Raw genomic sequence first — 13,125 nt, forward strand, 5'->3', positions numbered from 1 at the left:
TCGGAGGGAGCATGTCTTCTACCACACCCGGTGCAAGTAATCACGGCCGCTACTCTGTTCGAAGTTAGAAGATCTAATTTCTTACTCAGTGATTCCACTTGAGCCGCCAATGAAGTCAGTGTATCTATCTCATGGAGACTGACCACCTTTTTTTTTCTCCTTGGCATTCCATTGGTAGCTGTTTAACCCCATTTCTTCAATTAATTGACCGGCCTCAGCGGGGTCCTTGCTACTTAAGGTATCTCCTGCTGCCACATCCAAGAGTTGCCTTGTACTCAGATTTAGACCATTGTAAAAGGTCTAAACAATCATCCACTCAGGGAATCCGTGTTGCTAGCACCTTCTCAGGAGCTCTTTGAACCTTTCCCACGTTTCAAATAGAGACTCCAATTCCAATTGTACAAGTGATGAGATCTCATTCCTAAGCTTTGCAGATTTTGCAGGAGGGAAATAACGGCCAAGAAAAGCTTCTACCATCTCCTCCCATGTGGTGATTGATGCTCTAGGTAATGAGTGTAGCCACTGCTTCACTCTCCCTTTCAAGGAAAATGGGAAGGCCCTCAACTTGATGGCATCATCCGTTACCCCATTTATCTTCAGCATATCACACACCTCAAGAAAGTTCTCTATATGACTGTTTGGATCCTCATCGGCCAAACCATTGAACTGCGCTAATTGCTGCAATATGTGGATGAATGCCGGCTTCAGCTCGAAGTTTTGAGCTATAATCGGGGGATGCACAATGCTTGATTGTGTCCCCAATACTGAAGGTCTGGCATAATCGAATAATGTCCACTGGTGCTCAATCAGTTCTGCCATGTTTTTAGATTCTTCTACTGCCAAATCAGCAAGATTGGACTGTTCTTGCACAGGTTCTTACCCTTTTCTTCTAAGTGTACGTTCAAGCTTGGGATCTCCATCAATCAGTATGTAGGGATTCCATCAGGTCATAACCTGGAGCTTCACCAAAAGAAAGGAAACAAAAATCCGAACGATGATAGAATAAGAAAATATAAAATAGAATGAATAAATGAATAACTAAGAAAAACAAAGTGTAAAATATCTCTAAAAGCCTACTCCCCGGCAACGGCGCCAAAAACTTGACACGTCCGAATGTGCGTGTACACCGCAAGTGCATGGGTGTCAAAGTAATTATCCCAAATGAGTGGGTATTGTATCCATAGAGAGTAGGGAATAAAGACACTTAAATTGTTTCTTAACTAATGTGGAAGATGAATAGTGATATGTGTGACAAGATTCAATTCTCAAGAGTAAAAACAACAAGAAAGAGAGCACAAGTAAAGGAGAAGGTAAGGCAATCGATAAAGATGGGGTACACGGGTATTGTTCCGCTTAGGACAATCATTTCAAGTGTAAGAAACCTTTATTATCTTTCCTAATTAAGCAATAGTTAGTCATGGAAATCCTTAATTGCATAGTCCCAAATCTAAGGTCAACCATGCCTAACTCTATACATGTCCCGGAGGAGAAATCGAACAATCTCAACACCTCGCACTCGTATAGAATTGCAATGAGCTCTAGGGACTCCAAATGATAAACCCTATTCCTATGTATAGACCTAACCCTTTGGTCCAGGTGAAAGATCCCTAGCTACAATTAAGCCCTAGATGCTAAAATCATTTCAACGCTTCACTCCGTTGCACTCGCAACTAAGCCCCAGCGAAAGGTCATCACTTAGCCCATTCACTCTACTATGACTGCAAACAACTCTTGGAACGTGGAGGTAGGATAAATCATACTGGAAGGGAAAGGGGACGCTCCTCTACCTCTCGACTCACCCTCTCAACCTTCTCCAATCGTGCTTTATCTAACTCTCATGGTGTGTCACTCACTCACAAGAGTTACCAAGAAGAACTCTCAACTCTAGTGTCACTCTAGGGGAGTATTCATACAATGAAGTATACAAGATTGGAACTCACAATAAACATCAATTAATTGAATGCATAATAAAGAGATGTAATGAAACAAATACATCCTAGGGTTCACAAATACCCAAGTACCCACTAGTGGTTTAGCTCTCCATGAAGCTAGATACAATCAATGAAATCCAATGTAAAAACAAAGCATCCATAAAAAACCTTCTCGTTAGTCATGGTAATGGTCTTGTGGAGAGTCCACTACTCGTCGCAAGGGTCACTTTATCCGGCCTAGGATACACCTCGCCGGATCGGTGCCGATGAAAGCTCTTCCACTAATCCTCTTCCAAATGGCGCGCGATGTCAGAGCCGTAGAACCTCTCCAAAGCCCTAGCCAATACCTCTCCAAACCTTAGCCGCAGCCCTCTCTCAAGTTGGGGAAAAGATGGAGAAAAGAATGCTAAAATCGGGGCTGAAATCGGATTTTAAAGGGCTAGAATCGGGAATCCACACGCCCGTGTGAGCGCCCCTGTGGCTTTTTCACAAGGGCATGTGGAATTTCCTCACGTCTGTGTGGATTCTCTGTTTTCTTGTTTTCTCGGCCGGATGTGAACAGTTCTGGTACAGTATTTTTGCTACAGTTTTTCTACATTGCCCTACTACAATACCGGCCCGAAATACTCCCGAATCCATGCTTTCATTGAGGTAACGCAAATGGGCACACGTTTACATCGTGGATCGCTTTGCTTCTTCAATAACTGACATGTTGGTGGAGACCTTGTTCTATATGTACAAGTGGGAATGCTTAATTGTGACAGCCCTTGTGCCCCTCCAAATGGTTATACTAACTTGAATACGAGGAGGTTGGCACACATTCCCGCATCTCGAACCTGACCTATGCATTTATGACCCAGATTAGCTTCTTTCTTTCATATTCGGCCTCACAACCCTACCTGAATGAAAGTAACATAATTACACACATGTTAGTGTTAAAACCCAAGAAAAGTAATGCTCAACACAAGGAAAGAACACTGCGTATTCTTATCGCACAAGCACTTATCAAAAGTAATGGTTACATTCATTACATAAAGCATCAATCACTACTTGGGAGGAAATGGTAGAAGCTTTCCTTGCCCGATATTTCGTGCAAATAAAATTGGAGTCTCTTTTTGAGATATAGGATAGGTTCAAGGATCTCCAGTGGAAATATCCTCAACATGGGTTCCCTGAGTGGATGATTATCCAAACTTTATACAATGGGTTGACCCTAAGCACAAAACAGTTACTAGATGCTGCAGCAGGAGGTACCTTAGGAAATAAACCCCTGAAGAATCCCGATGATTGCTTCCCCGCAAGTGTACGGGATTGCCAAGTAATACTTCGTGTGAAGACACGAGGATCGTTTTCCAAGAGGCTAAGGATCTCCAATTACTCCTTCTCAAGCTATTATCTAGCCTAAGATCTCAAGTAAGGGAATTTACACTACTAGGTGCAATTAAAACTAAAACCAGATTATAAACAAATTAGACAGAACAAGCAATAAGCAAGCAAGAAACTCAATGTAATGCAAAGGCCTATGGATGCGGATCCCCTTGAGGGGTTATCAGGAAACACGGATGATGAATTAAAGATGTAAGGGTAAAATGGACCATGAGTTTCCAAGATTAGAACAACCATAATTTCTCGGCGATTGAACCCTAATCCCATACGAACATAGATAAGAATTTCTTCTAAATCCACATTCCTACGATTGCATTAAGTACGAGGAAATCTCACTTAGGAGTAAGCCTACTCTTTTTCGGATTAAACCTACATGGAGGGCTACCAAACACCCGATTTCTCTGCGTGATGATACAAGTATCCCATTCTAATCCATTCATGATCTAATACATGCGAGCAAGTTACATCTACATGCATCACTCATAAAAGAGTTATGGATTTCTCCTTAGTGTAGCACTTAGCATGAAAACAATGGATTAAATCTCAAAATTACCCAAGCATGGAATTAACAAGTAGTCATCCAAAATACAAGATAAAACCCCCAAGGTTCACCAACACCCAGTGGCCTTGGTGGTCTAGTGTGTCATCATCCCACAACAAGTAATATAATCAACTGAAACACAAAAGAAAAGCACAAGTGACACTCTCTAAATGAAATGGCGGAGGAGGAGGTAGAATATATGCCGAATGATGCTTCCTCTAGCGGCGGGTCTCCTTCCTTCCAATCGTGGTAGATCTCCCCTTGAATGATGTGCCTTCTTGCCTTGAGAATCTTGGACCTTGGCCTTGAATGATCTCCTACCTTCCTTGCCCTTCTTCTCCTTCCCAAGGTCCCCCCAAAGCCTTTCAAGTGGTTTTCCAAAATAAGCCCAACAAAAAGCCCATTGTTCTGCCATAAAAGATAGTATTTATTCCCCTACGACATACGGGCCGTGTAGGGGTCGTATGGTGGTAATATAGAACCCAAAAACCCTAGATTCACGTTTCATACGGGGTGCATATGGCCTCTATATTGCCCCGTATACTGGGTAGTTTGGAAATTTGGGCAGACAACTTCAAATTATTCTGTTGCTACAGTGCATACGGCCTCCATACTGGGTAGTATGGGGAGTGGTATGAAATTCCTGTTTTCTTGTCTTTTCGACTAAATGATATCTTCTTGTTCTCCATGGCTTCCTTATGCCCTACAAAGCAAATAGGAGATGATTAAGCGCAAAACGAGCATCAAACCTCACAAAATACATGCATAGTGAATACGATATATATACGAAAATACCGACATTTAGACACTTATCAAATATCCCCACACTTAAGCGTTTCTTGTCCCCAAGCAATCAACTCATGAAAAACATAGAGACTGAAAAGTGGCTAACTGCATTACCTCTGGCATCAAGCAAATATAAGACTCGAAAAGCAATGGACAATGATACATAGATGTTGAGTTATAGTCAATAAGCATAATAAAAATATCGTGTCTCACCCCTTATATGTCTGTGCTGTGTAAGTGAATCTTATATCTCATTTGCCCTGATCTGGTCTTTCCTAAGGACTTTAATTAGTTCAGCTCTAGATGCTACTCACCCCACTTACAAAGAATACTAAGTCTTAAACTACTAAGTGCTACTTCAATAGCCAAGTAAGATCCTTCTAATTCTATAGCTCGAAACTAAATCCATTTTCTTCTCAAAACCTTTGGTAGGTATTTATTTTCAATTCATCATTCATTTCTCTTTTTTTTTCCAAGTCCGACTAACGTAGATTGCACCAACATTATTTTGAAATCTTTCTTGAGGATGCACATGCTTGTTAGGCACAAGAGCCACCCAACTACTCGATTACAGTCTACATAGAGGCATTCATGTTTCAATAGCAGAGGAATACTGACATAGACTAATTTTGTTTGTTTAATTTTTTTTCTTTTCTTTTTTTTTGTTTTCATTCACCCTAGATGACATCTTCAGAGTACTCTACATGACACAAAACTTGGATTAGCTCAACAAGACTTAGAAGTTCTTAAAAGTCCATTGAAGGATAGAACTTAGTGTTGTATGGCCAAGTACTCAAAGTAGTGTGCTATGCATTCAAGAGAGTTAGTAGTCACATTGGCTATTCCCAGGTCATCGACAAAAAATTCAGTGCACATGACAATACTAGGGATAAAACAAGATTCAATAAAGCATAGAAACAAGTAACTCACATCAATCATTAATCCAAGCTAAAAGAATCTTACAAGAATGAAGAAAGCCATCATAGGTAACACTAGCATATAACAAATGGTCCTAACACATGAAATACACCCATCCCCACACTTAGTGTTGTACATTGCTCTCAATGTACACTAATCATGAAAAGCATGCTAGATGAAGCAATGAAAATAATAGAGGAGGATGAAAACAAAACTTCCCCGGTTCATCTTGTGTTCGTCATGAGGTGTGACTCGACAAAAGGTGTGGTGATCAATACATGTCTCGTCTGACCTCCATTAAAACTTGGAAAGCTCACCAAATTCCTTCAATGCCCTGCGAGGCAATAAGGGGACATCATCATTCCATAAAAATTTAACAAAGAGTTCGACAACCACATAGATGAAAATAACATAGAGTTTGACAATCACAAGTTGGTAGGGTAAGAACCATACCAACTCATTCAAAACACAAAAATACAAAACAGAACAAACTAAAGTAAATGATAGGCGTCCATGCCCAAACAGGCCGCTACTCATCACAATCTGGTGCCAGTGGTGGTGGCATGGCGGCAGAAGAAGTGGTCATAGGGTGCGAGGATGAGCCATAGTACGAGGTGATGAAATGGTGAAAATCTGCCTCAAGTCGGCGCTATCCCTCAATGATCTGGTAAAGCTGGCCACAAATCTCGCTGCTCCTGTCACACAGCCTGAACTTCTCCCTCAATCCCCCTCAGTCTCATGTCGAAGTCAGGTAATGATGTAGTGCCGGGGGTGGGGACAAGGGCCCTCAGGCTCTAACTCTGTGTGCTCTATCTGTCACTGACTAGACTCACCAGTGGCCTGGTGACGTGTAGGTCTGCCACTCACACGCACGCTCACCACCAAGCCTATCGTTCGTATGTGGGCCTGCTGGAGGGGTGTTGTACCTCTTAAAATGGTCATACCTCATGTCTGCTCAAATAAACCTATGCCACGGATTAATCTAGTCGCATAGGGCCCAATAAATATAGCTGCCAATCGTGTATACGAGCCCTGGTGAAAAATGCATCGGCGACAAGGTGGCCAAGGTGAGTAGGGCATCGCTCAAGAATGCCATACATCGTGTAAATATCGGCTTGAGTGACAACCCTCTTGCTATCGGTCCGGCCCCAAATAGAACGAGCAATCAAAGCATGAATGAATCTGTGTGCCATATCAATCATGCGCGAGGCCTTTCGGGTCTGATCATCACCTGCCAAGGTTGCCCAATAGTGGCTCCTATCCACCTCACTTGGGAAATCAAGCTTAAGATGTGTACCGAGCATGGAATTGATAAACTCATCATCATAGATCCCCAAGTACCTAGCAAAGTCCAAGTGGTGCATAGTACACTTTTTACCAAAAGCTTGAAAGCGGATGATGATACACTTCCTATCCCACACGTAGTGTCCATCTTGTTGTGCCTCGAATGTACTCAAAACCTCCAAGGTTAATTGGTGAAAGGTTGGCTCGTTTATGGCAAAAAGCTTGTCCCAACAATTATGTGATAACCATTCCTCTACTTGATTTGCTATCCCGAGGTTCTCTACATGCCCCCAATTAAGGTAGCACAATGTCCCAAATGGTTTTGTCTTCAACCTATCATATCTCTCTAGATGATGGGACAACTTGAAGACAGGTTCATTGGGTGTAGACGAGGGTAAGGTGTTTCTTGGGCATTTGGAGGTGAGTCTCTTCGTGTTAGACATCCCTACATTGAAGACAAACCTTGTTCAAGCTCATAGGGATACAAGATAAACAAAAATAAAATGCAAAAGATAGAGGAAACAAATGAAAAGTAGAATTTTTAAGGTCATATGGTCGTATGGGGGCCGTATGGTCACTATTTACATAAATTTGAACGACAATTCATCCATGACATTCACAACATCCAAACCAAGCAAAATGATAAAGAAATCCCACCCAAAATCTCCAAGAATACCCAAGAAATGAAAAAGATAAAACTAGGGCATTCAAAAAGCATACCGACGAAATCTTGAGAAAGCAAGCTTTAAACTCGTAGGAAATCATTAGATCGTTATCTCGAATGGATTGGGATAAGTTTTAGGAAAAAAAACAAGAAGATTTGGCCAAGAAATGAGGGAGAAAGAAGAGAGAAATTTGGTGGAAAATGAGAGACAAGAGAGAATGGAAGAGAGAGAGAGAGAAAAGAAAGAGGTATAAGAGCGGTGGGGGCGGGAGAGAGATGAGAGAGAGAGAGAGAGAGGCCGGCCCACCCTAGACGGCTCCCATACGGCCCCGTATAGGGGGCCGTCTGGGCCGTTTGGCCTCTCTCGGCCGAGAGGTCAGGCTGTCTCAGACGGCCCGGTATGGTGGGCCGTTTGGGACCCGTCTGAGATGGCACAGAGCCTCTGGTTTGCTGTGTTCATCTCAGACGACCCCCATACACCCTAGTATGGCCGTAGGACCTTAAAACTTGCCCGAAACTTCGAAGACCTGCTTTAAATGATGTAAAAATGGTATGGCAAGGTCAAAGACTTCTCCAAAAAATGAATGAAATGGATAAAACGATGATCTAGCAGAAGAATTAACACCTAAACATGAGTTTCTCAAGAAGTTTCACAAATACACCACAATTAGAACAACGAGAGCAATGTGCCAAGTGTGAGAGCATGAACTTATTCAAAAGCAACACAAGTCTAAGAAATACAAAAAGTGAAATGAACTATAAACTAAAATACAAAAAATGAAAGAAAACACCCCCGAATGCTTGGGTTGCCTAGCAAGAAGCGCTTGTTTAACATCACGAGCCTGACGTACCTCATTCCTTACCTTATGGGTGCTCAAAGAGTTTGAAGCCACCCCCAGTTTCCCTTGTAGTGTTGTTATTGAAGTATAATTTCAGTCATTGCCCATTGACCTTAAAAGTGCCATTTTCCGGGTGGGTTACCTCAACCACTCCATGTGGGAAGACTTGAGTGACCGTGTATGGACTTGACCAACATGATCTTAGCTTCCCTGGAAATAATTTCAACCTAGAGTTGAATAGTAGGACTTGATTTTCCTCGTGAAATTGTTTAGGGTGCTTGATGCGTCTGTCGTGGTACTCTTTTACCTTTTCTTTATAGAGCTTCGAACTCCCATATGCCATGGAGCGCCACTGATCAAGTTCGTTTAGTTGGAGCTTTCACTTGCAACCTGCAAGAGAAGAATCGAGATTTAGAAACTTGATAGCCCAATAAGCTTTATGCTCATGCTCAATAGGTAAATGTCAAGCTTTTCCATATACTAGCCTATACGGAGTGATTCCAACAGGAGTCTTGTAAGCTGTTCTGTAGGCCTAGAGGGCGTCATCTAGATGTTCTGCCCAATCTCTTCGGTTCTAAGATACAGTTTTCTCCAAGATTTGCTTTAAATCCCAGTTGGACACTTCTACTTGCCCGCTTGTTTGTGGATGGTATGGTGTTGCCATTTTATGGGAGACTCCATAGCGCTTCAAAATTTTTGCAAATTGGGCGTTAAAGAAATGAGTGTCCCTGTCACTAATGATTGCACGTGGTGCGCTGAACCTGGAAAATAATTTCTTTAAGAATTTCACGACTACACTCGCATCATTTGTTTGCAAGGCTTGAGCTTTGACAAGGTCCCCTTGCGTATAGCCCGCAAGTGCACGGGTTTGTCAAAGTAATAATCCCGGGTGAGCGTGGTCGAATCCACAGGGAGTAGGGAGTAAAGACACTTAATTCGATTCTTAGCTATGTGGAGTATCAACAATGATAAGTGTGGTAATGATTCAATTATCAGAAATTAAAAGCAACAAGTAAGAGAGCAAAAGTAAGGAGGAGGCAAGGCAATCGATAAAGATGGGGTACTCGGATGATGCTTCACATAGGATAATCACTTCAAGAGCAAGAACTCTCTATTATGCTTCCTAATCAATGGAATGGTGAGTCATGGAAATCCTTACATACATAGTCCCAAATCTAAGGTCAACTATGCCTAACTCTATACATGACCCGGAGGAGAAATCGAACAATCTCAACACCTCGCGCTCGCATAGAGTTGCAATGAGCTATAGGGATTCCAAGTGATAAATCTCTTCCTAGATTTAGACCTAACCCTTTGGTCGAGCGGAAGGTCCCTAGCCACAATTAAGCCCTAGATACTAAGATCACCTCATCGCTTCACTCCATTGCACGCGCAACTAGGCCCCAGCGGAGGTTCATCCCTTAGACCATTTACTCTATTATGGCAGCAAAGAACTCGAGGAACGGAGGTAGAATCTATCACGTCGGAGGGGAAAGGTGGCGCTCCCCGTAGCTCTCGACTCACCCTCTCAACCCTCTCCAACCTAGCTTTGTCTAGCAGCTCGTGGTGTGTCACTCACTCACAAGGTTACCAACAAGAACTCTCAACCCTAGTGTCAGTCTAGGGGAAATGTTCATACAATCAATCATTCAAGGTTGGAACTCACAATAAACATCAATTTATTGAAAGCATAATAAAGAAGTTCAATGAAGCAAATACCTCTTAGGGTTCACAATCACCCAAGTACCCACTAGGGATTTAGCTCTCCATGGAGCTAAGTACAATCAAAGAAATCGAATGTAAAAGCAATGAATCCATAAAGAAACCCCTTTGATGGTCGTGTCAATTGTCTTGTGGAAAGTCCTCTACTCGTCGTCCAAGGATTCCTTCATCCGGTATAGGATACGCCTCGATCGAAGCTCCCCTACCAATATTCTTCCTAGTGGAATCACGGTGTTGGAGCCATAGAACCTCTCCAAAACCTTGGCAATACCCCTCGAAACCCTAGCCGAAGCCCTCTCGTAAGTTGGGGAAAAGATGGAGAAAAGAATACCAAAATTGGGCCTGAATCGGCTTTAAATAGGGCAACTCCACGGGCGTGGAGCGATGCAGCGCCGCGTCGCGGGAATTTCCACAGGCGTGGATAATTTCCACGCCCGTGTGGATTCTCTGTTTCTCTGGTTTCTCGGCCAGTGCTGAAGAGTCTTTGCTACGATTACTTTCGCATTGTGCTTTCTGATGCTACGCTTTACGATCTCCGACCTTAATAGCTTCCTAATTCCATACTTTCATCGGGGAGTAGCATAAGCGGGCACTGCGTTCAGTTGTGAATCACTTGCTTCTTTAATGATATATATGTTGGTGGAGCTCCTGTTCTTATATGCATAAGACGGAATGCTCGAGTGTGTCTGCCTTTGTCCCCTCCAAATGGATGTACTCACTCGAATGCGAGGAGGTTGGCACACACTCTAGCATCTCACACCTGTCCTATGTCTTCGCGTTTGAACCTTAGCAAGATCTCCTCCAAAAATAGGTGCATTATGATCCACATTGGCCTATTTCCTTCATACTCGATCTCACAACCATACACGCATAAAAAGTAACATAAAAACACACATATTAATGTAAAAATCGGAGAAAAGTAATGCTCAACATAAGGAAAGAATGCTTCGCATTCATATCACACAAGCACTTAAAACTACCCCACACTTAAGCTTTTGCTTGTCCTCAAGCAAAAATTAAATATTCTGTGCATCAATGAAGAAAATGTTGAAAGTGCTTGGCCTTAGGTTAACCAAAGTATACAAAGATAGCATTCTACAAGTAAGGAAAATTTCAACACTAAATACGAAAAATCAATGCTCTAGCTAAAAACTTGAATAAAAAAGGACAACAAACCCGAATTTCGTGTAAGTGTGTGAACTCACTCAAAACAACCCAAGTTATACTCCTCAAAGTTCTAAGTACAAGGGACTTATTTATCTACAAAAAGTGATAAAAAAATTTTTGAACAATGGTAGTAGCTTCACACATCCTCTAAGGTAGCCCTTTCCAAAGCGGCGCTAAGGTGGCTTTTCACACTTTCGAGGTGGTAGCTCTTTCTACCCGAGTGGTAGCTTTCACTCATCCCTATGAGATAGCTCTTTCTCTCATTAGGGCATAACTAGTATCCGACTTGTGAGAGTAGCTTCATACTTTATAGGTGGTAGCTCTTTCCACCCAACGAACACAAATAAACAATAAAACTATTTTGTTCATTCTTTTTATTTTTTTATTTTTTCAATTTAGCAAAAGAAGTAAACCTACCTAGTCCCTTTAACATCAAACATGAGTTTCCAATAGAGTTCAAAGAGTGAGTAGTGCACTAAGTGTAAATCGGGCAAAAATTCCTAAAAATTCAAGCAAGAACTAGAGCATGAAAACATTCAATGTTAACAATTCTCCTAGACTTAAGAATACAAACATTGCAACTAAGGTGAACCGCCATTGGCTATGTGAGCATATAACAATCAAGAACAATAGAAAAGATGTGTGCACTATGAAACTCCCCCACACTTAAGTTGTACATTGTCCTCCCCTCACTTAAAATATATCATTCTAAAATAGATGTGGGTGAAGCAATAAAAATAATACTCCCCTGACTCCTAGTGTTGCGTTTGATGAAGCAAATTCCATGGGAGTAGTGTTCCAATAGGTTGTGAAGCTCACACGGTCAAGTGCCAAAGCACCTTGACCGTGCCCATGACTAAGTCTAAATTTCCAGGAAGACAAGACCATCCGCACGCATCACGAGGGGTTCGAGTGAAGCTCAAGAAAAAAACAAAAAAATAACTCGAGTGTATAAAAGATGAAGCAATGAATACAACTCGATAATGCAAAATAACATAAGCTAAGAAGGAAAATCCTTTCTGAGTGAATAAGTCTAAGAACAAGAAAATAAGATAAAGTAAAATGCATGAAAGTAAAAGAAAGGTCAAGTGTCGAAGTCGCTCTCGGGGCTCACTGCTGCTGTGCCCGAAGTGGAAGCATATAGTGGGTCCTCCGGTGCTGGGGTAGAGGATGGAGGTGCTGGAGGAACTGATGGGGCCTGAAGGGTCCTCGGCTGCAGGACAAATGATGCGGCAACGTCCCACTCTAGGATCCGCTGTAATATGTCGAAACATGCAATGAACTCGTATACTTGAGTGGCTCGTGAGACCCGAATCCCGAATCTCTACTCGAGCCTCAGCCACCTCTGTCCGTATCACTCCCAAGGCGCTCTCGAGCCTTTCAATATGATCATGGGCTCGAGATGGTAGAACTATACGCACGGGGGGTTGTTCCTCTGCCACTGGAGGTGTCTCGGTCTCCATCGGTGTTGGTTGTGGCTCGGGAGCGGACTGAGATGCCCCAGCTTCATCTTCGAATGGTATGTTCAGCACATAAGCACCATTTGAATATTTTTGGATCAACCCCATGAGCCTCATGGTCTCTAACCCAAGTGGTGCTGGTATTATCGCTTTCTCGGTTCTGCTGATTTTGTCTTGCAAACCCATCCCCACAATGAGTCTGGTAATATATAGACCCGAGAAGATGACACCCAATCGAGGATATTGTCCTTGATGTTTCAAATACTCTGCTAAAATGTGTCCCAGATGGACCGGTTCGTTCCGAACCATGGAGTACAAGTACAGAAGCTCTTGCTTGTTGATAACTCCCGTACTATCACCACGCCAATTCACTGACCTGCTTATGATGGCGTGAAGACATCTGTAACTGGGTCGAGATAAACATGAG

At 42.4% G+C, this 13,125-nt stretch overlaps 1 non-coding gene across 1 annotated transcript; it reads left to right on the forward strand.

The window, feature by feature from the left end:
• Positions 1–322: 322 nt before the first annotated feature.
• On the forward strand, positions 323–429 carry LOC120268792. Its single transcript, XR_005539030.1, has one exon. It is a non-coding gene; the product is annotated as a small nucleolar RNA R71 (small nucleolar RNA).
• Positions 430–13,125: the final 12,696 nt, after the last annotated feature.

This window comes from Dioscorea cayenensis, chromosome 1, assembly GCF_009730915.1.
Source record: "Dioscorea cayenensis subsp. rotundata cultivar TDr96_F1 chromosome 1, TDr96_F1_v2_PseudoChromosome.rev07_lg8_w22 25.fasta, whole genome shotgun sequence".
Taxonomy (NCBI): domain Eukaryota; kingdom Viridiplantae; phylum Streptophyta; class Magnoliopsida; order Dioscoreales; family Dioscoreaceae; genus Dioscorea; species Dioscorea cayenensis.